Source organism: Zootermopsis nevadensis, unplaced genomic scaffold (genome assembly GCF_977971745.1).
Source record: "Zootermopsis nevadensis isolate Lab colony 2312 unplaced genomic scaffold, Znev_1.0 Znev_ptg000011l, whole genome shotgun sequence".
Classification (NCBI taxonomy): Eukaryota; Metazoa; Arthropoda; class Insecta; order Blattodea; family Termopsidae; genus Zootermopsis; species Zootermopsis nevadensis.
In genome coordinates this window covers 8,568,691-8,592,777 of record NW_028259143.1, presented here as the reverse complement: position 1 = coordinate 8,592,777, position 24,087 = coordinate 8,568,691, and the positions used below count along the sequence as shown (strand labels likewise).

At 35.3% G+C, this 24,087-nt stretch overlaps 1 long non-coding RNA gene across 1 annotated transcript in view; it reads right to left on the bottom strand.

The window, feature by feature from the left end:
- Window positions 1–24,087, bottom strand: part of LOC110833822 (uncharacterized) — a 193,788-nt gene that overhangs the window by 10,496 nt on the left and 159,205 nt on the right. The window contains exons 4-5 of the long non-coding RNA XR_015534715.1: window positions 15,075–15,230; window positions 5,218–5,312 (exon numbers count right to left, since the gene is read on the bottom strand). This is a non-coding gene — a long non-coding RNA (uncharacterized LOC110833822). The remainder of the gene's footprint in view (window positions 1–5,217; window positions 5,313–15,074; window positions 15,231–24,087) is intronic.

Genomic DNA, 24,087 nt, shown 5'->3' with positions numbered 1-24,087 from the left:
TGGAAAATAAAACTCACGAGTTTAATGTTGCACAGAATTTGTTGAAAACCCTGTAAATTGCAACTCGCGTACGTCTAGTACACGTCTTAACAACAAGCAGAGAGTTTAATGGCATTACGCCGTGAAAATCTCATTTCCTGAAACCAGATTTATGTATGAATTCGGATCAATGGGAGTTTCTCCATTTAAATATTAGAATTGGATCTAAACGAAATAGCGACGGTATTCAAGGAAAGTGGGAAACTTGTGTGTAATCGTACAGTAACAACACAGAGCCTATGCTAATACGTCATTAGGACCTCATATAGTGTAGATCTGTTGCTATGGAACAGGATAAATGCTAACAATTCGTCACAGTGAAGCCCATGCGTCGTGTATTATTGTAATTTTAGGAACGAATAAACCAGGTATATTAACAAAATAATTTTCTGTGACATGGTAATATATATGTAGAACACGTGGCAGAGATGATTGTAGGCCTATACAAAATTTATATTTGCAAACCTGAAGGGAAGAAGGCCGTTTGAAATGACCCTTAGCAGACCTTGGAGAATGGCATTAACATTAAGAAGAGACTAAGTTTCACACCCATAAAATTATAGCGTATATAGGGCACAGTAGCTTAAAAAATACAGGTGAGTAAGATGATACTCCAGTGTTAGTGAGAAAGGAATTGTTCGCATGATTTTAGATTTCGCGCCGTTAGATTGGTCATGTTAGTACTCTACTTCAGTGACGGAGCGCGGTTTTCAAGCTTTGTGTGCAAAACTATGTTTTCTGGTGTTTATTTTGCCCAGAGCCTATTTGAAAATATACCCCGAATTCAATTTCATCATTAATATAACTGATTTGTTACTGTCGTTCCAAATTATTTTAACTTCAGCTCATTTTCCAATGACAATTTATTATTATTATTATTATTATTATTTGTATTAATATCTTAATTATGCTTATCATTATTATATATGTGTGAAACAACATTAGACAATCAAACGTAAGTTCAGGACTTGAATGACTGTTTTTTGAGGAAGGTTAAATATATCCGATCTCGAATATTTTGAACATGGAGCCACCTACAAAAGAAACGTGAGGGGGGGGGGGGGACATGGTTTTGTGGAAAGTATCTGGACAAAAACAGAATTAAACTAAGATCCAAGGAAAAAGGTGGGACTGGCCTGTAGCGCTAATCGCCACGTCAGTGGCGTGATACGCGAGCCTTATTGGAACAAGAAAACGGAAGCAGAAATCTTTTTATTCTTCAGTTGTAAAAGGATCTGGCAGAAAAGACGTGACAGGTGATACGAAGGTTATCGAGGGACTTGAAGCAGAAAGAATGCACACTGTCCTTCGAGATCAATTTCAGACAATTTTTATGGAACAATTTAATGAGAATCGATGTTGATTCTCTGCACTAAACTGTGACGAGTAGTAAGAACATACGTCAAAGTATTTCTCACTGATTTTAAAATTAGGTTGCGTATTCAAACTGATTATATTTCACGTAGACTTCTATTTTATCCCATAAAAATTGTCGCCTAAAGAGAAGTACGTTTCATGCCATTTAGCTTTACTTTCATACACCATTATTGAAATACAATTTACATAGGTACCACCTCCACTTCTTTAAAGCTTACTATACAATAAGACAATAACAGGAAATATATTTTATAAATTATGAATAAACTATGAGCTGATTACAGGCTTAGATTTTTGCAGCTCGGAAGAAAACCGATCTAAACGAAATATATTTTAATATATTATAATACGTATTAAATATAAGCCTATATTTGATTTTCACTTTACTTTATGCAAATATGACTTCATTATTGTATTTAAGATTTCTCTCGAGAGTTTCCGAACCTCATAAATATGCAGGAGTACACGAGGACAACCTATAGCTGCTCAGCTTCACTTCCGCAATCTAATCAGATTTTCTCAACGACGGTAGAAGGAGGGGGTGGGCACTGAATACAAGTTATGATTCTCCCTCCAAAGGTGCTTACATCTCGCATCCGAAAACGGTGTACCCGAGATGAATGAGTTATGCGGAAGGGAGACTCGAATCTCCTATCAGAAGCGATTTCCTAATCAATCTACCCATCCTCCAACACCACCCTCTCCTTTCCGATTTTTATGAGTTCGGTCATTCGATAATAAAACATTCTGTAAGTATATCTGACTCATGGTAAGTCATTACGGTCTATATTCGAATCAGAATTATGTTCATCTACGCGGAGGAATAAAACTCTTGAGATGAAAACGCGTAAAATGATATGAGACAATTGTTGAGTAACTCTATAGTTAGAATGTATCAATGCGTGACTGGATTTAAGTAGTACAGAATTACAAAAGTGGTTTTAATTCTAATGGTTAAAATAAAATTATTTTGGAGCCATAAAAAATAAGGAGAATCGCATTTTCAGTTAGTGGAGAGCGACTATTTATTTATACGCTATAAATGTTGTTTATTTAATGACGCTGTTATCATCTTCAGACCATATTATATAGTAGCGCCTAATTAAATTATAAATAATGAAATGTAATGAATATGGAAGGAAACAGTCGTGGCCTAATTTTAGATGCTATCTCAAAATTTACCTAAGGTACTGAGGAAGACACCGAAAACCCTCTGTCATTATAACTAGTTTCCGGGCTGAGAGATTTGGAAGCGGAATCTCCCGAATACAAAGCAGAATTTTTTAACAATTCGACCGTAATTTTCAGACACGGTGACTTTTAAGAGGATGAAATGCTTCTTATCTCAATCATGACCACAAGTTCTGAAACTAATTTAGACATACTGGGTCATTGCAAGGTAAACTGTTCGATGACGTGCCAGTGAACACTATAAAAGCATATTTTCAAAATTATGCAATAGAATGAAGTTACCTCATCAGAAATGGCGACCAGAGTGAAATTTCTCCCAAGAAATATGACAACATTGACAAACGAAAATCTCATTTTGGCGGAATCTCGTCACCCTCACGCCGCGTGTCTTAATGGCTCCTGTCTTTCGCTCCATTCGACTATTGTCAGCAATTTCTTTCTAATGGATTTTAATGGCGTTCACAGCCTGATATTATGAGACTAACATTTTACCTTATAAGTGATTTTCTGTCTCTGTCACATAAAAGAATTATTATTAATGTAATATCTCCTACCACCCTAAACCTCACTATCATTAAAAATCCCCCATCTAATAAGAAAAGGGGAAATAATTACGGGATGCAATTAAGGATAGATGAAAAGAATAGAAAAATTAAAGTAACAATGACGTTAATCAGATAATTAGATAAGCGTCGGGTTTTAGGCCTAGTGGCGATTAAATAGACATTTTACATCAAATCCCTTTTCGTCAAAGACAAATTTTTAATGGTGTGATGGAGCAGACCTTCAGTCAGAAGAGTAAAACATTTTAAGGAAAAAGTAGATAAGAATAACTCATAATTTTTATAAGTTTCCTAATTTTTATTGTCGTGTTATATAAATTAAGTTGCTAACTGACGTTTTATTCATTTGTAAATAACTATACCAAATTTAAATAGAAAATTTTAAAATAAACCATGTCGAATTTCATTCTATTAATGTAGGGAAAATGGGTATAAAACGAAAAGCAGAATCTATGGAAATGAACAAATCTTTACAATGACAATTAACATTAAAATTTTACCTATCAGGGTGGACACTACTGTCATTTTAATCATTAGAGGGTCAAAAGGATTCAGTAGTTTTAATGGTATAATTTGACTATCATGTTAAAATTTACGTGCTCCGACTTGCATTTAAAATTATGCCCATGTAGTTTATTTAGGCATAATACTATTTTATACGTATTCCATTACTAAATAAAGAATGTGCTAAGCATCACCAACTGAAGAAATATTCGGTTAGCTTAGACCTGATTCATTAAAGGAATTTGTCGTAAATGAATTCCAGAAGTAAGTTCAGATATTAGGCCTATGTGTTCTAAATATGGGGACATTTAGGAAAGGCATGCCTGTTTTTGATAATATGGATACAAAAATAATTTCTGAAACAATTTGAAAGATATTCCTTCTAATTATTCCCTGATAATTTAAAGACAACATAATAAATCTTTCTATTGTTAATTAACAAATTTAGTGATGCTATCTGGTGCAAGAATTGTGACTACAAAATAGTAACGCCTAATATTCCAACATAAAACTCGTTCGGTAAAGCAACACGTGGTAAGTTTTGGAACGTTCGTACAAAACAGGATACTCATGCCCCTCACCCCTCATACCGCGAATATACGAAAACGTGAATAGGAGAAGTGTGTGTAACAAGTCACCTGTATTTGAGTTGCAGTATAAGCTATGAGAGAGACAAATCGATGTTAATATGAAACTGAATAGATTTAGACAATTCTGTGAAAAAATAATATGTAAATCACTAGAGAAATAGCAATCTTCACTGTATTCCTACGGATACGTCGGCCTAATAATAATAATAATAATCCGTGGCGTAACAAATACGCTCACTGTAAGTTGTAGCAGGTCCGTAGAACGAGTGCTCAGAAATAAAAATTAACATATAAATAATCATAATATTCTCTCAAAAGAAAGCCTAAATGGAGCATTTGGAAAGAATTCCCACAATCCAAATTCTGAACTGCCCTTACGAAAATGTGAAGTGTGGGGAATGCTAAAAACATGCTACAAAAATATTCTTGTAACTGAAACAGAGAAGAGATTAGTTAACCCGTATTTGAAATTATTATTACATTTTCCTCTAACAGGCTCTTTGTTGTTGGCAAAGACTCTATTACAGAAAATGAAATGATCTGAATTCAATAAATTTCAAGTTTCCCTTATGGTACAGTTACAGGCAAATAGTTAATATAATTAACTGCCTGAATCAATTTCAATACGTATCTAGGTAACTAAATATCATGTAAATCTTCATAATTATATAGGCGTAATGGACTTATCCTTCACAGAAAGTAACACATAACAAGAATCGTATTTTCGTATCACGTTTTTCACGGGAAATGGTTGAGATAACAGCCCCCGTACTCCATTCTGCTTGTTGTTTCCAGCAGAGGAAAAGAAAACTGTTGAATATCTCAAGTCCTATGCTGCAACATGTTTGACATAACAATGAAAAGAAGTAGGGATGAGGGGGTGGGTTTGAAGAGCGAATAATGTCTCCCTTCTCAGCCTAACAAAAAGAAGGAGAAAAAATTGTCCTCATTACCTTGTTTTTCTCTTGTGACCCGTCATATTGCTGTACACACAACGGCTCTAACAACTCCTCTTCAAGAGTTCCAACACCTCTCGGACTGTCTAGCCCTGCGAACAGAATGAATTTCATCTTAGACAACAATAGCGGGCCATTTGGAAACTTCCAAGTAGAAACGGTTCAAGTCTCAGCGTTTAAACTGTCTGTTGGTAGGCTCCAGTCACAGCACGGTCTTAGGTCTTTCGAAAACTGATATCGCGGGTTCGATTCCCGTTTCAAGCAAGAATGTTTGTGTTGTGTTCCATCTTCTAGCATTCATCTCTCCAAATACAGGTCTAAATCTGGCGCGTTGCTAAGAGAGAGAACAAGAGTTGGTGTTCGTTTCATTTGTAACAACTTCTACTTATTTCATGAGGCAAGTTGTGGTTCTGCAGGAATTAGCGTACGGCCGAGATTTGACCAAGCTAAGGCGATTATTTGGCGGGCACACACTGCTCTTACGGCTATCTTAGGTCCAAATATTGTCCCCTCATTACCTATTCTCAGACACCTTCAAACTATGTTATTCTCTTAGAGCGACAGACGATGAGCCACAAAACTAAAATTACCTTTTAAATATTTCACTCTTTATATGTTTAAATAAGTAAAATGTGAAGTGAAGGTGAGTGGTCAAACACAAGCTTCGACCACATGGGTTAGAAAGCTGGGTATTAGAAGGGAAAATACATTTTAAACTACACAGTAGCGAACATTCTTAGAAAATAGCAAAATGACAAACTTCGCCTAGCATTGTAATACTACAACACATGCCGTCAAACTACTACCAAAATAGAAATACCAAATCTAACCGGTCACAGTGGCCGCGTGGTCTGAGGCTGGGCTTTGTTTACTTGCACACTAAGACCGTGGGTTAGGACCCCATTCAATGTATGGATGTTTATCCGCGTCTTTTTGTGTTATGTTGATATCTGATAATTTTTGTGACATTAATATCCAATTAAACCTAAAGAAGTACAACCATCGTCTATCATGTTTATTGTATAACATTTATAATTTTAGGTTTATAAAATATTCTTATCATTATACAACCAAAACCTTGGATTCAGTTAATAGGTTAATTAAACAATATGTTTAATTGAGTTACGTTTAACACCAAGACACACCAGGAGATGGCATTATCAGACCGAAACATGTAGTACAACTATATTATATTTGTAATAAAATAAAGTGTGTTTATGGTCACATTTTACTTTTATAAATTTATTTATTACTAACATACTCTTAATTTCTTCGTGATTGCTACTACAACAAATGCCCCATTGCCGCTTGTTTGTATGAAATGACAATGGTCACGCAGTATACATTTATCTGGCACGCCTATTAAATTTGATCTGACGCCTCGTGTCTATTCAGGCCCTCCCCCTCACTGTCATCAAGAACCAGACATCACTGCATTTTCCTGCCTCCTAATCTTATCTTATTTCATCGGTCCCTTTCATCGAATATTTTCACTCAACAGATCACAATTCAGCTGTTTTCAAATCGTCACCCAGACACGTACTAACATAAACATGGACCTTAAATATTGTAGCATTCTTCTATATTTAAAACTGTTTTCTGTGGTTTTTCATCTTTTTCAGTCCATCAGAAATACACGAGTGCTTCAGGAAGACATCCTGACACCTGGATAGACACACAGACAGAAACTGCGTTGCGCAATTGGAGCTAATTTGTTTTATATAAAAAATAAAAGAGGACAGAGCTACACACTTCCATCTCTTTACAATACATAATGGCGGCAAGAGTAGGGAAGAGGGTGAAACTGTTGAAGTTTTTTGAGTTGTGGACCCTAAAATCCTATGTTGGATTGAAAAGAAGCTTTGGTTGAACGAGCCCCTCATCAGCTCAATGTTTTCTTTTGTGAACTAACCCACCCAGCATACACAAGCGTGTAATATTTCAAACACAAGCAAAAGCTGGAGAAAGAAAGAAAGAAGGAAGAAAATATAAAACAAAGAGAAAAAGAAGACACGAAAGAGAAAAATGAAAACTGAAGATAGGAACGAAGGAAGGAATAAAAGTAAGGAAATAAAGGAAAAGAAGAAACTGGTGGCACGAATGAAAGAAGCAGCATGGAAAATGAGAAAATGTGAATTAAAAGAGAGACAATAATGACAGGAACGAAGGAAGAAATGAAGAACAGAAAAATCTAAAGATACAAATCAAATCAAAAAAGATAGAGAAGAGATGTCTCTGTTTTACTTCTTGCTTGTATCATCAACAGGAATAATTTCAATCGCTACTGTCATTATAATATTAAAGTGAGTAATTTCGGAAAAGTGTAGGCCTTAAGTTTCGCCTTACTGGATTAGTGGCTTCTCAGTCACACAGAAATCTGTTCGTGAGAAGTTACAAATATTTGGAATGTATGTTGGTTTCCACAAGTTGGAATCTCAACTGTACTGGGTTCCACAAGTCGTGTGGCTTTCATCTGTGCGTAAAATTGCTACATGAATTATTTTAAATTCTGTGCAGAAGAAATGTAACTATATCAAAAATATGGGTTAACTCAAATAACGCTATTGCATTGTCAAGAATCGTTGACACATTATAAATTCTGGAAAAGCAAAGAAGTTAGAAATTTACGAGTTTCAAAATATCAGATTTCTAACAGACCAAACGTAAACATTTTTGGGTATTTTAAACATCGGCACAGACATTTTTTTTCTTTAAAACTCTACGTCGTATTTAGAGTAACAAGTTACTCAAGTCGTACCTCAAGGTAGATGCGATGCGGGGTGTATAGATGGCATGAAATCTTCATTTATATGCCATAGAAACATTTAGTGACCGATTTATTCATATGCTAAATTACCAATAACTTCCAAATAAAATTCGTTATTGGAGAACATCACTGCTCGTACACACATACATCATACAAAATATTTCGTTCTGCAGTTACAATGATATGAAGATCGTGTGACGAAATACAGTGAAATATTTAGGATTTGAGGTTTTCACGGCTGTGAGTCCGAAGATGGCTGTCTTCTGGGTTGTAGCGCCGTGTTACGAAGGAGGCAGCAAGGACCTCTGAAAAGCTGGTAAACATCTACAAGAATACACGGCTCTACAATCCAGAAAACAGCCATCTAAAGTGAAATATGTTATTGTGAATATTTTTCTCAACTTTTGTTTTAGTTTCTCGCTTTAGCGAAATGGCTTGATCGAGTTTCCCCGCACCCAGTTTCACCCAGATATTTTTGCACGCATTTGTATCATTCGTTTTAAAATCTCTTTTATGTTTTCCGTAAGAGACATCTCAGCTGCGACCCTACAGAATTCAAATCAGTATGGGCATAACCGATAAATATAATGAAAACATTAGTTTGACACTATAACAATTCTACAGTTTGCATGTGGATAGTCGTCAATCAACACGCATGTCATAAAAATAAAAAAATAAAATAAACCTGTTGTTCCATCCCTTCTTGAGTCCAATAAACACTGCAGCACCTACATCAATACACTCTCCTCCACAATACAACTAATTCTATTCTTATATCCCCTCCTTACACGTCATAAATGTGACAAGTCGTTTTCTGAACTATGTGACAATAGGCCTGTATGAACCATCCAACCAAACAGTCACAAACATTCAATATGGCTGCAACGAGATGTGACGTCATATTCGTCGTTGTATTCAGTAATGGCTGACAGAATTATATAGGGCTGGTTTGTTAAAAAGAAGGGGGCGACGGAGGAAAATAAAATAAAAAAACGAAAAGAAGGGCGTACGGAGGGGGAATGTTTTTTGCTCTTGTCAAAACGTAATTTCAGTCATACACTCCTCCCTCTACGTGTTCCCAAACCAACCAGACATAAAAAGTACCCCGTTCACCGCTTCGCGTCCCCTGTCGACAGACCACACTTCTTCATAAGAGACTATTTAAAATGCATAATCCAAGAATTAAAAATGGTTCTTCATGGCTACGGTCGGTGATGGGAATTTTACAATTGCAACTGCAGTTCGGAATAATACATTATGGAAAATATCCATATGTTCAAACTGAATTGATTGTAAATAACTCGTTTGTTACAAGTATCGTTCCATGATGGAATAGATAGTAAATATGAGAAGCTAATAAAAATTTAGGGCCCGGGGGGGGGGGGGGTGAAGGAAATAGACCTTTTCAGAAACTTGTGCTTTGATGTAAAATTTATCTTAAACAATGAGCGGATGTGGGAAGGACATATGTGACTCAGGACAGAGTCCAGTGGAAGGTTCTTAGGGACACGGCAGTAAGCCGTAGGGGTTCATAAATGGCGGGGAATTTATTGACAAAATGGAAGACTATTGGCTTCTTACAAGGACACTGTTACAAGGAGATAATGAAGATGATAAGAGACAACAGTAGTACCGAATGGGTCATAAAATACACACACACAGACATCGAATTATTATAACTTTATTTCAAACCTTTCAAAATTATGCGGCATTACTTTCTGGTATTTTGTCATGTATTTGTGAGTGCTTTCCAACGTTTGATAATGTAAGCTTACGAAAAGAACATAAACGAACAAACTCTATAACATATGCCTATTATTTGATTACTAGAGCAGAGCGCTCCTTTCGGAGCTCCTCGGGGGGATTGGTCAAGTTCGTAAAACGCAACCAACAAAACTAAACTAACCGCCCCCCCCCCCCGAATAGAGGGGGGGGGGTTGTGTTTTAAAATCTTAAGTAACACACTAAACTAACCCCGCTGTCTCTATCTGATATTTTACTTCTTTACGTCGCTGATCAGAGGCCAACAGTTCTTGGTTAGTCAACTTTCTACATCCAACCCCACCCTTGCAAATCTTCGTCTGCTTTTTTCCCCTTCTCTTCTTGTTGAATAAGTTTTTCTACGTTTATCAATGTAAGTCTTACATCGCTTTGCTTCATTTGTTAAATAGTTCTGATGTTTCAGTTCTTTACTTCGCTGTTTAGAGGCCAACTGTTCTTGGTCAGTCAACTTTCTACGTCCAGCCCCACCCTTGCAAATCTTCGTCTTAAAATCGATCATAATAGTTTTCGTAATCGTAATATATCGAGTATATATGAGTAGTATTATTAGTATCACTTTACCTTGTTGCAGTTGTTGGATTTGGTACTTCAAGTAGTTGATAACTTCTTTTTTCACTTTTCTGATGTTTTAGGCCAACTGTCAGTCAATTTTTAATAAATGCAACGTGCTGCTTCTGGAGCAGTGATAATGCGACTGGCTTGGTAGTGAAGCGTTATTTGTTTACTCGGCATTGTTGTGTTCTGTTGACATTGTTGATGACGTCATTTCTTGAAGACAACGACTAATCACAAATTTTTATAGTACTAGGGCAGAACGCTCCTTTCGGAGCTCCTCGGAGAGAGTGGTCAAGTTTTTAAAAAGCAACCAATCCCTTCGGGGGGGGTTGGTTGCGTTTTAAAATCTTGTGTAAGAAACTAAACTAAACCGCCCGAATGGAGGGTTATAACACTTGACCAACCCCTCCTTCGGGGGGGGTTGGTTGCGTTTTAAAATCTTGAGTAAGACACTAAACTCGGCATTGTTGTGTTCCACAACAATGCCGAGTTTGTTTATAGTTGGCATTGTTGATGACGTCATTTTTTGAAGACAACGACTAATCACAAATTTTTATAGTAATAAAAAGAAAGATATACATTCTAACAAACAAATTTCTCACGCGCATGGCTGTAAGTTGTGTAACAATAGTTGTTTACTTCATCGTAATCTTTGTCAGAATTCATAAAACAACTTTATTGACCTTAATATTTTCTTAAGCTGCCTCTTGCATCTGTGTATTTAGACTGAAGGTCTCACTCACGTAAAAAAATAGCACATTCTGGATGTGAACTCATGTCAATTATGTGGATGCCAATTTCCTATTATTCTAGCCTTTGAACTCAACTATTTCACTTAAAGATTCCACTTTAAGCGCTGTAAACAGATATTTCACTACGACACTAATCCATACTCTGTTCTTTAGAATGTTTTATTACGTTACGTGATAATTATTTGTACAGAATTTTAATCTCGGTTAAAATGTTTATATTTGTGAGCCTGAATGTTGTCATATTTTCTCTGCATTATTTCTTAAGCCCATAGACATGTCTATCATGTTAGGTAGACGGAACAATAAAGCAACCGTTTAATTATGTAAAACTTCGTCAGATAATTTCGCTTCGCTGAAAGTAATACGTGGCTCTGTAGCCGTCGGGCATGGCCAAAAGTGTTTTAGAGCGACAATGTAGGCCTGCTATTAGTTTGACACAATCTTACACAAGGAAAATTAATAAGAGACTAATGCAATTTTGTCGGGGCAGACTGCAGGTTCATGTATGGAGTGGAGTCCAGCCAACCTTCATTCAACTCCATTAGAGTATGCCCATACTGTCCCTTATTGACTTCACTGTTCGGTTTTACAGCAAATTTTCACTGAGCTAACTAACCTTAACTTTGTTGCAGTAAAGATTTAAGAGGGAAAATGGCTTAGTATCGGCGATGTGTATAAAAAAGAAATACCTCAATATGGATGCTTATGGAATACCACATATTACTTCAAACGACAATGACAAAACAATATGACGCAATTACACTATCTTATGAATGACTGTCAAGTAAAATGCGTATACCAATATATAAACTTAAAACGAAAATTATTAAAATGCAACGCTAATATTAGATTCAACAAAATATGCCTAAAAAATATTCACAATATGACGCAATTACACTATCTTATGAATGACTGTCAAGTAAAATGCGTATACCAATATATAAACTTAAAACGAAAATTATTAAAATGCAACGCTAATATTAGATTCAACAAAATATGCCTAAAAAATAAAATAACACCAAATTATGCAAAAATTAAAATCCATGGAAATAACCCAAATATACCTTTAATAAAATACAAAGCTGAAACATTATACATAAAATCAGAAATTAAACAACTATATAAAAAGAAACACCAATTGAATATACTAGCATACCAAAAACACCTTGAAGTTACTAACATATGGAAAGAATTTTGGGATATCATAGAAAGCAAAATAATATATAAATTACAAACTGAACTTACTAAATTATACCAAAAACAAAATAATAAACTTCAAAAACTTAAAGCCAAAATACAAATAAATAATAATAATGATAATAACTACCAACCAGAAGTACCACCGTATCCTTTCTCTTGCCGCATTAAAAATCTTACAAACACCCAATTCACACAACACGAATACACATTACTCAGCAAAGGATTAAAATACAATCTTCACCACAAACAAAAAACATGGATCGAAAATTTAGCATTAGAAGCTGAAACCGCTGTTAACCTAATACCTATACATAAACAAGATCACCTACGCCACTTAATAGCAAACAACATCGAACACTTAATAAAACAAAATAAACTTAATACACAATATAACAAAATACACATGAATGAATGGAAAACAATAAAAAATATAAAACAAAAATTACAACAAAACGAACTAACAATCACACAAGCAGACAAAGGAAAAACTATTATTATACTTTCTACGGAACAATACCAACAATATATATCACAATTCATCAACAAAAATTCTTTTACAAATTTAACACAGAACCCTACACCACAATATCAAAAGGAAATCCAAAAAATAACCCAAAAATGTAAAAACATTTTTAACCCCCCAAAAACTCAATATTATAATTACAGCGCGACTTCACCCACAATTACAGGACTCATAAAATTACACAAAAATCCCTATTCTATTAGACCATTAATAAACTGGACATCAGCTCCTGCATACAAAATTTCATCAAAAACAGCCACTCTCTTAAAAGAATACTGCAATTTACCAAATACATTCAACATAAAAAATTCTATAAATTTAATTAACGAACTTAATGAACTCAATCTCAATAGAAAGTTACATATGTGTTCATTCGATATTACAAACATGTACACTAATATCCCTACAGATATATTACAAGATATCATCCACAATATACTAAATAAACAAAACCTCGATACACAAATAATAAACGAAATTAAAATAATAACAAATCTTATTATTAATCAAAATTATTTTCAATTTAATGACAAATACTGGCAACAAAATACTGGACTACCTATGGGTGCCCCCACGTCTAGCATATTATCTGAAATATTCCTCCAATACTTAGAACATAATAATATAATAAACATTTTTAAATAAAAACCATATCCAATACTATAGCAGATACGTAGATGACATATTAATAATTTACAATACGGAAAAGACAAATATTCAACAAGTACTTAACGAATTTAACAACATAAATCAAAATATTCAATTTACAATAGAACTGGAACAAAACAATACAATAAACTACCTAGATTTAACTATAATTAGAAAAACAAAAAGATTTGAATTCAAAATTTATAGAAAACCAACTACAACAAGCACCATAATACATGCCTCTTCTTGCCACCCTTTCGAACATAAACAAATGTCCATCAATTACTTACTAAACAGAAAAAACCTATATCCAATATCTACAAAAAACAAACAAATAGAATTAAACATCATCCAACAAATTCTCAATGAAAACGGATATAATAATCACAAAATAAATATAAAACCTAATAAAACAACAAAACCTAACGAAAATGAAAACATACAAGATAAATGGGCCACTTTTACATACATAGGTAAGGAAACCAAATTCATAACAAAACTATTTAAAGAAAACAAAATAAAAATCGCTTTCAAAACAAAAAACACAATAAAAAACCTCCTCAAACAAAAACCACCAATAAACATAAACAATCAATATAACTTACCGGGTATTTACAAATTAAAATGTAAAGACTGTCCTTTAACATATATAGGACAAACTGGCCGCACTTTCACACATAGATACAAAGAACATATTGCAGCCATAAGACACAATAAAGACAGTTCTGCATACGCAAAACATATTCTAAATACAGGACATGCATATAATACAATAAACGAAACAATGGACATATTAAAAATAGTACAAAACAAAAAACATAGGAATACAATAGAAAAATATTACATACAACAAACATATAAACAAAACATTTGTCTAAATGACAATAACATATTCCTTAATAACCCCATCTTCAATGCACTACAGATCATTAACCCCAACCCCGACAGCCACCTTTCACTTACTCCTTCCACAAGCAACCACAGTCAGTATTGACCCACACCTATAAGATGACAGTCGTACTTCTGGACATATCGGAACATACAATCAATCCTACATCTAAGGTATGTTTTATTTGTTTTTATTTATATCTTACTGATACTTTTATCTATAATGTATATATTTTGCATTTTACTCTCTAAATTCTTTTATAAATTCTTTCAAATTCTTTAGTGTTTCTTTCAATCTTCTACTTACAGACCGATATGTACATCTGATTAAATTTAAGAAAAGACAACACCTCGCCCAAATGCGAAAAACAAATGGCATAAAACATCACCAAATGGAATAATATTTGAGTTTTAAGTTCGAAAATCTTATACACCTGAAGATGGTTTTATAAAAACTGAAACATGTTGTGTAAAGGATGTTCCAAAGTGTAAATCGATCAATCGATATGGAACATCAATAATATTTTATTATCTTAATTATAAGAAATTTTAAATATTGTGATAAGACGGATGAAAATAAATAATTGTAAAACAAGAAAGATCAAAATCAGAAAGAAAAATTTACGGATTGCTGGATAAATTCAAAGAAGTATGTTTCAGACCAATGCGAACAGGAAATAAGATATAAAGTAATAAATAAAATAAATAGGCCTAGAAAACCAAGCCTTGTATAAGTTACCTTATGCCTATTTACTTGATTTGCATCGACTCTTAAGCTGGGGGTCTCGTGGAGCAGGTTGTGACATCCGACATTTTCTCTGTGTGTGTGTGTGGGGGGGGGGGGGCGTAGAAGATGATGCATTACGGAAATTGAGGCGCATATGGTGATTGCCATCTGGGAACAACAATGACACAAGTTTCAGCATACACAACAAAAACAGCACGCAATCAAAATTCCAGTATCACACGCTTGTTCAGTAAGTTCGGACTGTTGGAATTCTAAACTAAATGTGTAGAATGAATTTTTATTTTAAGGAAAAATAGCAGAGCGTTTTCTGTTTAAAATTCTGTGTTGTTATTTCTCAAACTTCCATCCGATTCCTTCCCTAGTTACCATTCATAATTGTTCCCACCATCACATATATAGTTCAATAGCAACACGTTAATGGAATCAAGACCTCTACATACACTTAAAATTGTGTTCCATTTACTTTGAGGACCTGTATCCGGCACAGTGCAACTAGGAACAATTTATTCCCATATTTCATGATATAGTTACGTTCTGTTTGTTCATTCAGAAGTGGTACTATATTCTTGATAAATATAATCAATCCTGTTATGTCTAACAAAGTGTTTATGACTAATACCTTGCACCCTGCCAGGATTTTAAACTACAACATAAAGGAAATTGAAAAATTTACGGAAAATATTTGGGTTTAATAAATTATGACTAGGGACAAAGTCATAGATTATCATTGACAAATGTTAACCTTATAGTTTAGCACAAAGTATCATTATGTTACTGTTTCTGATGTCCCTTAGCAACAAATCTCTAATCGTAATGAGACCTTGTTAACTGCTGCTGTCGTGACCCTAAGGCTTAGAAGATAAATAAGAGTACTTCGCTGAACGGGTATATGAGAAACGAAGTACCATGTAATTCCTACAGTTTAAAAATAAGTTATGTTGTTGACTCAGAATTTACTCCTTTAATCAGAAAATTATTGTTTTGCAGTTAAATTTCACGATTTTTATCGAAGTTTGAACGTTTCTGACGATAATGCGTTACAATGTGTTAAATTATATCTTTTGGACTTTGTACATCGTCTAGACCCGGACCAGGTTTGAGACTGCTCAACCAGTGGGGCAACAGATTTGTCTGTCCTCCTATTACCGGTTGGCAGAAGTTAAACCAACTTCCGAAACGTCGTAATTTTATAACATCTAAAGGATAGACAAAGTCAAAAATAACAATTTAATTTTTTTTTTCGTCTCAGACAACTAGTGATTAATCCCTCCAAATTCTAAATATCACAAACATAATTTAACACCAACGATAGTCTTTCTTGTCCTATGGTATGTTCTGACATAACATCCATAATCTAGAAAAAAATTGTCGAAAAATGATGATATTTTAGTTTGTTCAGACTTAAAATCCTATTAAATTTCATTGCTGTTGTTACATAAACACCTCTTCCATAAAATGCAACCTTCCTGCATTCCAGTTGTGCGCCCGACCGACCGCTCTCTCACACAGGAAAGAGGGAAAAAATTGAGTGCGGTGGCGTGGAGGCACCACATTACTGTACTGGGAGGGCCTACTCTGGCCCCTCCCATTTGCTTTTGCATGTTTCATGAACAGCAGAGTGACATGCGAAAGCAAGGTTTTCTTTCTGTTAGCTTATCTTCATCACAGGTTCTCCTTATGAGCGTAAACCGATAGGCAAATAATTTATAAAGTTAAAAAAAGTTATTTTGTAACGTAATCATAGGCCTGTCGTTACATCTATCAAATTATGGGACACTTTTGTATTGTCTTTCAAGCTTTTGAATCTGAGGAGAATGTCTAAATAGCTGAATCTAATAGAAACTGCGTAAAAAGAGGCTAGAGAAAAATACAGTGTGTGGCTCTCCACGTAAAATAACAAGCATTAGTCCATTTCAGTTAAATTTATAAAAATAACGTGCCCTAATAGTGTGTGAGTTTAACTGTGTCCATTCACTGTATTCAACCCTTCTCTCTCCACTTCAAATACCGAAGTACAAAAACCAAAATTTCCAGCTTTCCATGAACACTTCATGGCCAGAAGGAGATATGCAAGCTCAGGTCTATTTTTGTAAATGTAGGAACACAGGTCTACATAAATATAGGCTAAGCAGGCACAAGATACAACACTTTAGACACCTCTGAAACGTGGGTAAATTTCTACGAGTCTACAGAGATCAACATCCCAAAAGGGTGTCACCTTCACAAACATTTAAACAGGGGTTAAATGCTTTCAAAAATGTTGACCCAGGGATCGAAAACAGATCTATCAATTGTGTCAAACTCAGTCGAAAACTTCTTCGCCTGTTAACTGATAGCAAAAACAAATCCAACTTCCGAAAAGTCGTTTCGAAACAAACTTGTGACGATGAATAACACCCCTTGTCGGCTTTCAGCGAATGTTTATTCAAGGCTACCCCGCAGATACCGCCACGGTGGTCTAGCGGTTAGAACGCTGGCCTTGTAATCCTGGGGTCTCGGGTTCGATTCCCGGCGGTGCCCGAATTTATAACTTGTGTTGGGCAAGGCCGTGGTCTAGGCAACACGGAGTTTTCCTCCGGGGGCTTCCCCGGTTTCTCCGTGGCATCCCAACAATTACTCCATTCACACACAGAAGAAGGCAATGGCAAACCACTTCTGGATCATCTGCCAAGAACGTATATGAACAGGTCCCAGTCCGAGAAAAGGATGGAAGGATACTGTTCATATGGACATGTCGTTAGACAGAACACTAAATAATACCCCGGAGATATGTAGACATTCTCGACACGCAAGCCGAGGACGCGCCATTTGATAGTTAGAAGGGACCCATTTAACAAGAACTCGTAATGACTTAGAAATGGTTTGATATCAGCGCCTCATATGCCGTTTATCCACTACAGGTTGTAACACGCAGTGCTCCCACTTCCCCCTCTGACAGCGAAAACTTGAAGTCAAGTGTCGGACGGAAGTCTAAATACAAATAACTTCTCATTAAAAAACGCATTAGTTGAAATCGTGATGGATGGGCATATTATTGAACTACTAATGTTATGACAGCCATTACTGAGCTCTTGGCTGTGTGTAATGTTGAAGTTGCCGTAAAACAGCAGCTCCCACAAACACTACAGCAGTTTTCGCGCATGTAACATTACAGAGAGTAAACGTCGCTAAGCGGCAAGAAGCAAGAGTCACGGGCTCCTGGTTCAAATCGTTTCTGGAGAAATATCAATCGAAATATTTAACTGATAATTTAATCAAGATCTCAGGACTCAGGCCAATATCCCAATCCACACCGAACCACTGCCAGAGCTATTAATGTACTAATGGAGACCTTATTATGGTCTTTCTGTATAGATTACACACGTTTAGAGCCAATGACTCATTAGAAGCTTCAAAACAACTTCAATATTTTAATAGTGTAGTTGCTATACCAAGCATTCCTTGTCTATCTTACAAAACCGAAGGTCTTTTTCCGTATTTACAAAATCCCGCTAATGGATCACGGACTGAGCCAGATGAATCCAGTCCATGGTTCTAAGACCCTTTTTAATATTATCTTCTTAACTTTGCATAAGCCTCCCAAATGGTCGGTTTCTTCCCTTTAGGTTTTCTAACTAAAATTTTTGTGGGCATTTTTCACTTCTTTCACATATGTTATACATGTTACTGGTCACAACATCTGGGATAGAATTGTCCTAATAATATCTGGTAATTAAAATGGTACGACGTTTAGGTTCGTCATTTTCTGAGCCCAGAATAATTGTTACATACCGCCGAAGCGTCCATTCTCCAGAAATCACGACACAGCAGGTGTGGAGAATCTAATCAAGAAACTGATTATATACAGTTCAGCCTATGGAAATATGACAAGAAACAACTCTTAAGAAATATACAGGGCACGAAAATTGATGATTAACAATTTAACACCATTTCCTTTAGTCGGAAGGCACCGCTTGTTAAATTCAGAGTGATTGGCAGTTAGAATATTATTTTAAGTACAAAAAAATAAATATGTTACATCAATGTAGCCGATAGCTGTTGTGAATTTCAATTCGTTTCTATAATAAAATCCTATTTTCTGACTGAAAGGGACAAGTGTAACGAAATCAATTGAATATATTTTGAGTGCCCGAGGGCAAATTTCCGTTCCGTTCCACACTGAAGGCTGTTCCTGTGTCACAGAAAGCGGCAAAACGAAACACCGGCAACTACATTCCCCTCCCACCTCTGCCTCGTCCCTGTCAATAAGATTCTATTTTATGTTATAGAAAAACATCGTTATGTTATATTTCCTCTTCACTTTGGAAACATTGTACACTGTGTAAGAAACAAACAGGGTGTTTCTTAAAAACGTACACTTAAAACATACAAAACCATAATCTTACTTTCTTTTATATGGGTGTCAAACCTGGTCTCTCATATTAACGAAGACTGCAAATTCAACCTGAGAATAGGATGCTGAAGAGATACTTAAGTAATGGGAAACTGGGGAAAACACTAAAATGAACTATTAGCCGAATATTATTAGGATAATAAACCAAGAAGGATGAGACTACGACATGTGATGATAATATTAAAACGTATCTTGAAGGAAAAGAGTGGAAGATGCAATCTGAACTGATCTAGGTCAGTATTATCCAACTTAACGGTTCTTGAGAATGATAATGAAACTTCTCTTTCCCTAAAAGACGAGAAATTTCTAGACTTGCTGAGTGACTATTAGGTTCTTGAGAAAGACTCTGCTCTGTGGAATTAGGTTTTTTTGTAAAATTTATTATTGAATTAAAAATAAGACTGATGTTCAGGATATTTGGTATAGATTTTATGAAAATGAATTATGAATTTTCTCACCAAATGTTAAAAATTATTTGTTTTATGAATGACGTTTTCATTTTCTTCATTAAAAACTGAAACGTCTTGTACAGCTTCGTCCTCCAGTTAAGATGTAACACATTTGATAAATTTTCCCTGTATCAGACAGTTGCATCTATTCTTTTAACAATCAATATTATAATGTTATGACACGTGTATGAATCGTAAGCTTATCTCTCGTAGCCTGTCTCTTCTGATTAAGATCTCGCATCGTTTCGCATTTATTTGAATGATTTTATATAAAAAGAGTGGAAAAGTCCAGACATTGTTATTTGGTTAAGGACAATGTAGGAAACCAGCTGTCCGTAAGAAATACAACGTTTTGTGTATCCACGAATCTTATCAAAATGCCGTAAGATTGACACAAACCCAACAAGTTAAGCATTTCCGGCAAACCATGCTGTGTGACACATTCAGTTTGATATATCGACACATCTCAATCGTGTGCCAGTAGCTGGCATTAAAATTGGTATGTGTGAAATATATTAAGGTTAATTCCTGGTGACAAACATTTAAATATTAATACAACGTGGCATACGGAGGAAATATAACTATATTTACAATGTGGTTAAAATAATTTGTGTGTCTGCGTGCGCACAAGTACGAACAAGCCTATTTAAATGTTGTTTCATTAATATTTGTTTAATTAAAAATTTAATTTCCGGAACTGTTAACTTGATATATATTTTGAAAGAATGACCCCATGAAGCTGTTAGCCGCATTGTTCTTTAAAAGATTCCCCTGCCTTCGGAGACCAAATACACGATGCATGAGAAGGAGTAGGGTCCTGTCACCCTACGATTACAAAGCCGTGAACATCGGAAATGCCATCTGAAGTGCGTGGTTGCACAGTCTAGGGTCGTTTTCCTATAACATTCTGGGATATTAACACAATAACAACATTTTATGGGGCATCTAAGTTGTTGGTTGAAGTATGTGAAAATACGAAACTATAAGTAAGTCTGTTTAATAAATCAGTTATAATACAACCAAAATGGCCTAAGGATTAATTTAATATAAATACAGCGATCTTGGCTCATTTATAAAATTATGTAACATATTTCGCAAAACGTTTAACTTTGTTTCGATCAGAAGCTCTGTGTTTAAATCGCTCACACATAATTCCATTAAACTGGGATAAAATATATATTATATAATAAATGTATTAACAGTAATTCCTATAAGAGTGTCTATATAGCATTCGAAATATAGGATATTATTTTCTCGACGATGAGAAAACAGCTCACTGCAAAGTCTTTTTAAACGCAGTTACACAAAGTACGTAGTTAATCTGCAAGCTGTTCTTACGAACGTAGTGGATTCTTCATGTCGACCGACTTATGAGACCGGAGACCACTACTTTTCTGCACATTTCAGTCAATTGTCTACTAGCGACGCGATAACAGAATACGTAGAATTCAAGAAGTTTCTAGAATAGACCTTAATGATTTGGAACGGTCAAGGTTAATATTAAGCCTACGTTAAAAAATATGAGAAGTCTGGAAATATTTATTTTTCTGTCTATCGCTGTAAATGTCTTCACACGTCTTCCAGAATAAAAGGCCTATGCATTTTTAGTATATAATTCGCATACAGTTACTCAGTATTCCTTTATGTAATTGTTATTCGTATTGTGTCCGACCATATAATTAAGAATCTTACGTATAACCAAGTAAAGATGAGAAGATAATCTTTAAGACGTGTAGCAGACAAACAAACAATTTAACATCTGAACATTTTATTATATCTCATATCAACTACCATGTTTGTTTTTTCTGGTCAAATTATCCTGACTTGAAATGCTTAACTAAATATTCACGTAAGACAGTGTAAGGCATCGAAAAACACGTGGAAGATTATATTAACAGTATTCAGACGGCACTAGTTGAGTTTGTCATAAAAGTGTGCCCTTCTTTGAGTTGAAATGCCCCACTTCTTTTACATTTCTTAAAGAACGTTTATGCACTTACACGTTTCATTCTTTCTCACAATTCTGCTGCTAAGTAGATCCTGTTGTTCGCTCTCTTCACACAATGTCTCTATAGCAATTTATTCTGTGGCAGCTGAAGATGAAGAAGAGGGTTATTGCTCCCGAGTGAAACTGAGTTAAAATGATAAGTCTTCAATTTTCTCTAAGCGCCGAAATTGCATTACCGCGTCATCTTAGATAAAGATGACACGAAATAAGAGTTTCTTTATTGCAATATAGCCTACTATAATTATAATAATGTATTTCGAGAGAAAATATAAGACAGATGTTAATACTATCGTAGAAATACGAAACTTCACTCACTGCTACTATTTAACCAAACTGCGATAAACGTAGGGTAAACTGTGTATGCGTGTCGTGCTTTTCTGTAAGATGGATCCCCATTCTAGATCAGATGCACATAGCTTTTTTGAATATTTGAAATGATCTCTAAATAAAGTATTTAGATAAATTTTGAAATGGAATTTATTTCCTCCATTTCCACATAACATTCATTTTTCTTGAGGATTTACGATAAACTTTAAGTGTCTGTACGTCCCTGACAACACTGCCCACATGGTACAGACCAACCATTTCCGCGATATTCCTCTTCGCTTCGACTTTTATTTGTACGTAAAATAATGTAAGGGTAAAACATTAAACTTTTAAAACAGAACAGCGACAATTTTCTCCTTTCGTTTCCTCCGAAGTCGTTTCTCCTTTCAGGTTTTTCAACTAAAATACTGAACGTAAAGTATTTATAATCCCTCTGACGCATTTTACATGACATGTCTTAGCAACCTCATTGATTTGATCGCACTAATAATTTTAGGTGAAAATAAATTATGAAGAACCTCATTAAAATTCCACCATCTTTCTGTTATTCCCTCCTACTCGGTCCAAATATTCACTGCATCACTATCAACGTATGTGCTAACTTCAAAATCAGAGACCAAGTTTCACACCCACATATGCATGTAGGCTGCACCAATAATACACATATAGACCTACAGACTACATTTATACAATTTCCAGCCGTAGGCAAACAGACCGACTACGTAGGCGACTCTAGACGTTGTGCCGTGGGTCGGTAGTATTTATTTTATGTAATTTCGATTTGTAAAATACTTATTACTTCGTATAACAAATATTTATGTATAAGAGTCCAAGTGGGAAAACACAGATATTACTTTTACTCCAAGACGGAAAATAGGGAGGCAGCGCCTTGTGTGGGCGACTGCCCGCCGGACACAGTAGGTGGATAGACGCAGCTTCCCTTTTGCAAATGCTACTTCTGCTGGTTTTGACAGTTCCAATCAAAAAGGGAAAGAAAGCTTTCAGCTCACTCGTTCTATCACATCTGTTCCATCTTTCTGGCTTTTCAAACCCCCAGATTCACTGAACTTGAGATGACTGTCTGGAACGGAGTTCGAAATCTGTCCGTTCTTTCCCCACATGTCGAAAATATCAGGCACAGAATTTATGGTTTACTTCACTCTCAGAGAAATCCAGTATTACTAGCCGTGTCCTCGAAATGAGATCATTTTATTGTCGATATTGGTCTTCTAGGACCATCTAATTGTTTAACCACGTTGATAGTTCCCTGAGGAGCACATCCACGTAGTACCGTGTTCAACTGCAAAGATTCAAGCATTAATCTTATTTCTAAATGACGAGGTTAGTGATTTTAAAAGAAAAGTGTGGACTGTGATCTTCTGGGATTCGACGCCTCCTTCCAATAACCAGTTACAGACTGTAAAACTGCACTGCATCATAACCCAGAAGAGCGAAATCCTCCATTTCTAAAGTTCACTGACGTCATCAGAATGTTCAAACTGCCTAAACACTATTTAGTTTAACGGGTATAAAGGGACTATATCAAGGCAGCTGAGGTAGGCAGGTCACGTAGCATGCACGGGAGATGAGAAATGCATAATATTATTGTAGTCGGAACAACTTAGAAGTACTAACAGCTTGGGGGACTCCAGCGTTGAAGAGAGAATGCTATTAAAATGGATCAAAAACAGGATGTTGGGATATGGACTGAATTAATTTCGTTCAGAACACGGAAATGAATTTTCTTTTGTACATTCCAGTAAATTTATCTACCAGGTGAGCTGCTAAGAGATTCTCCTCAAGAATGACCTTGCCCACTGTTTCTAT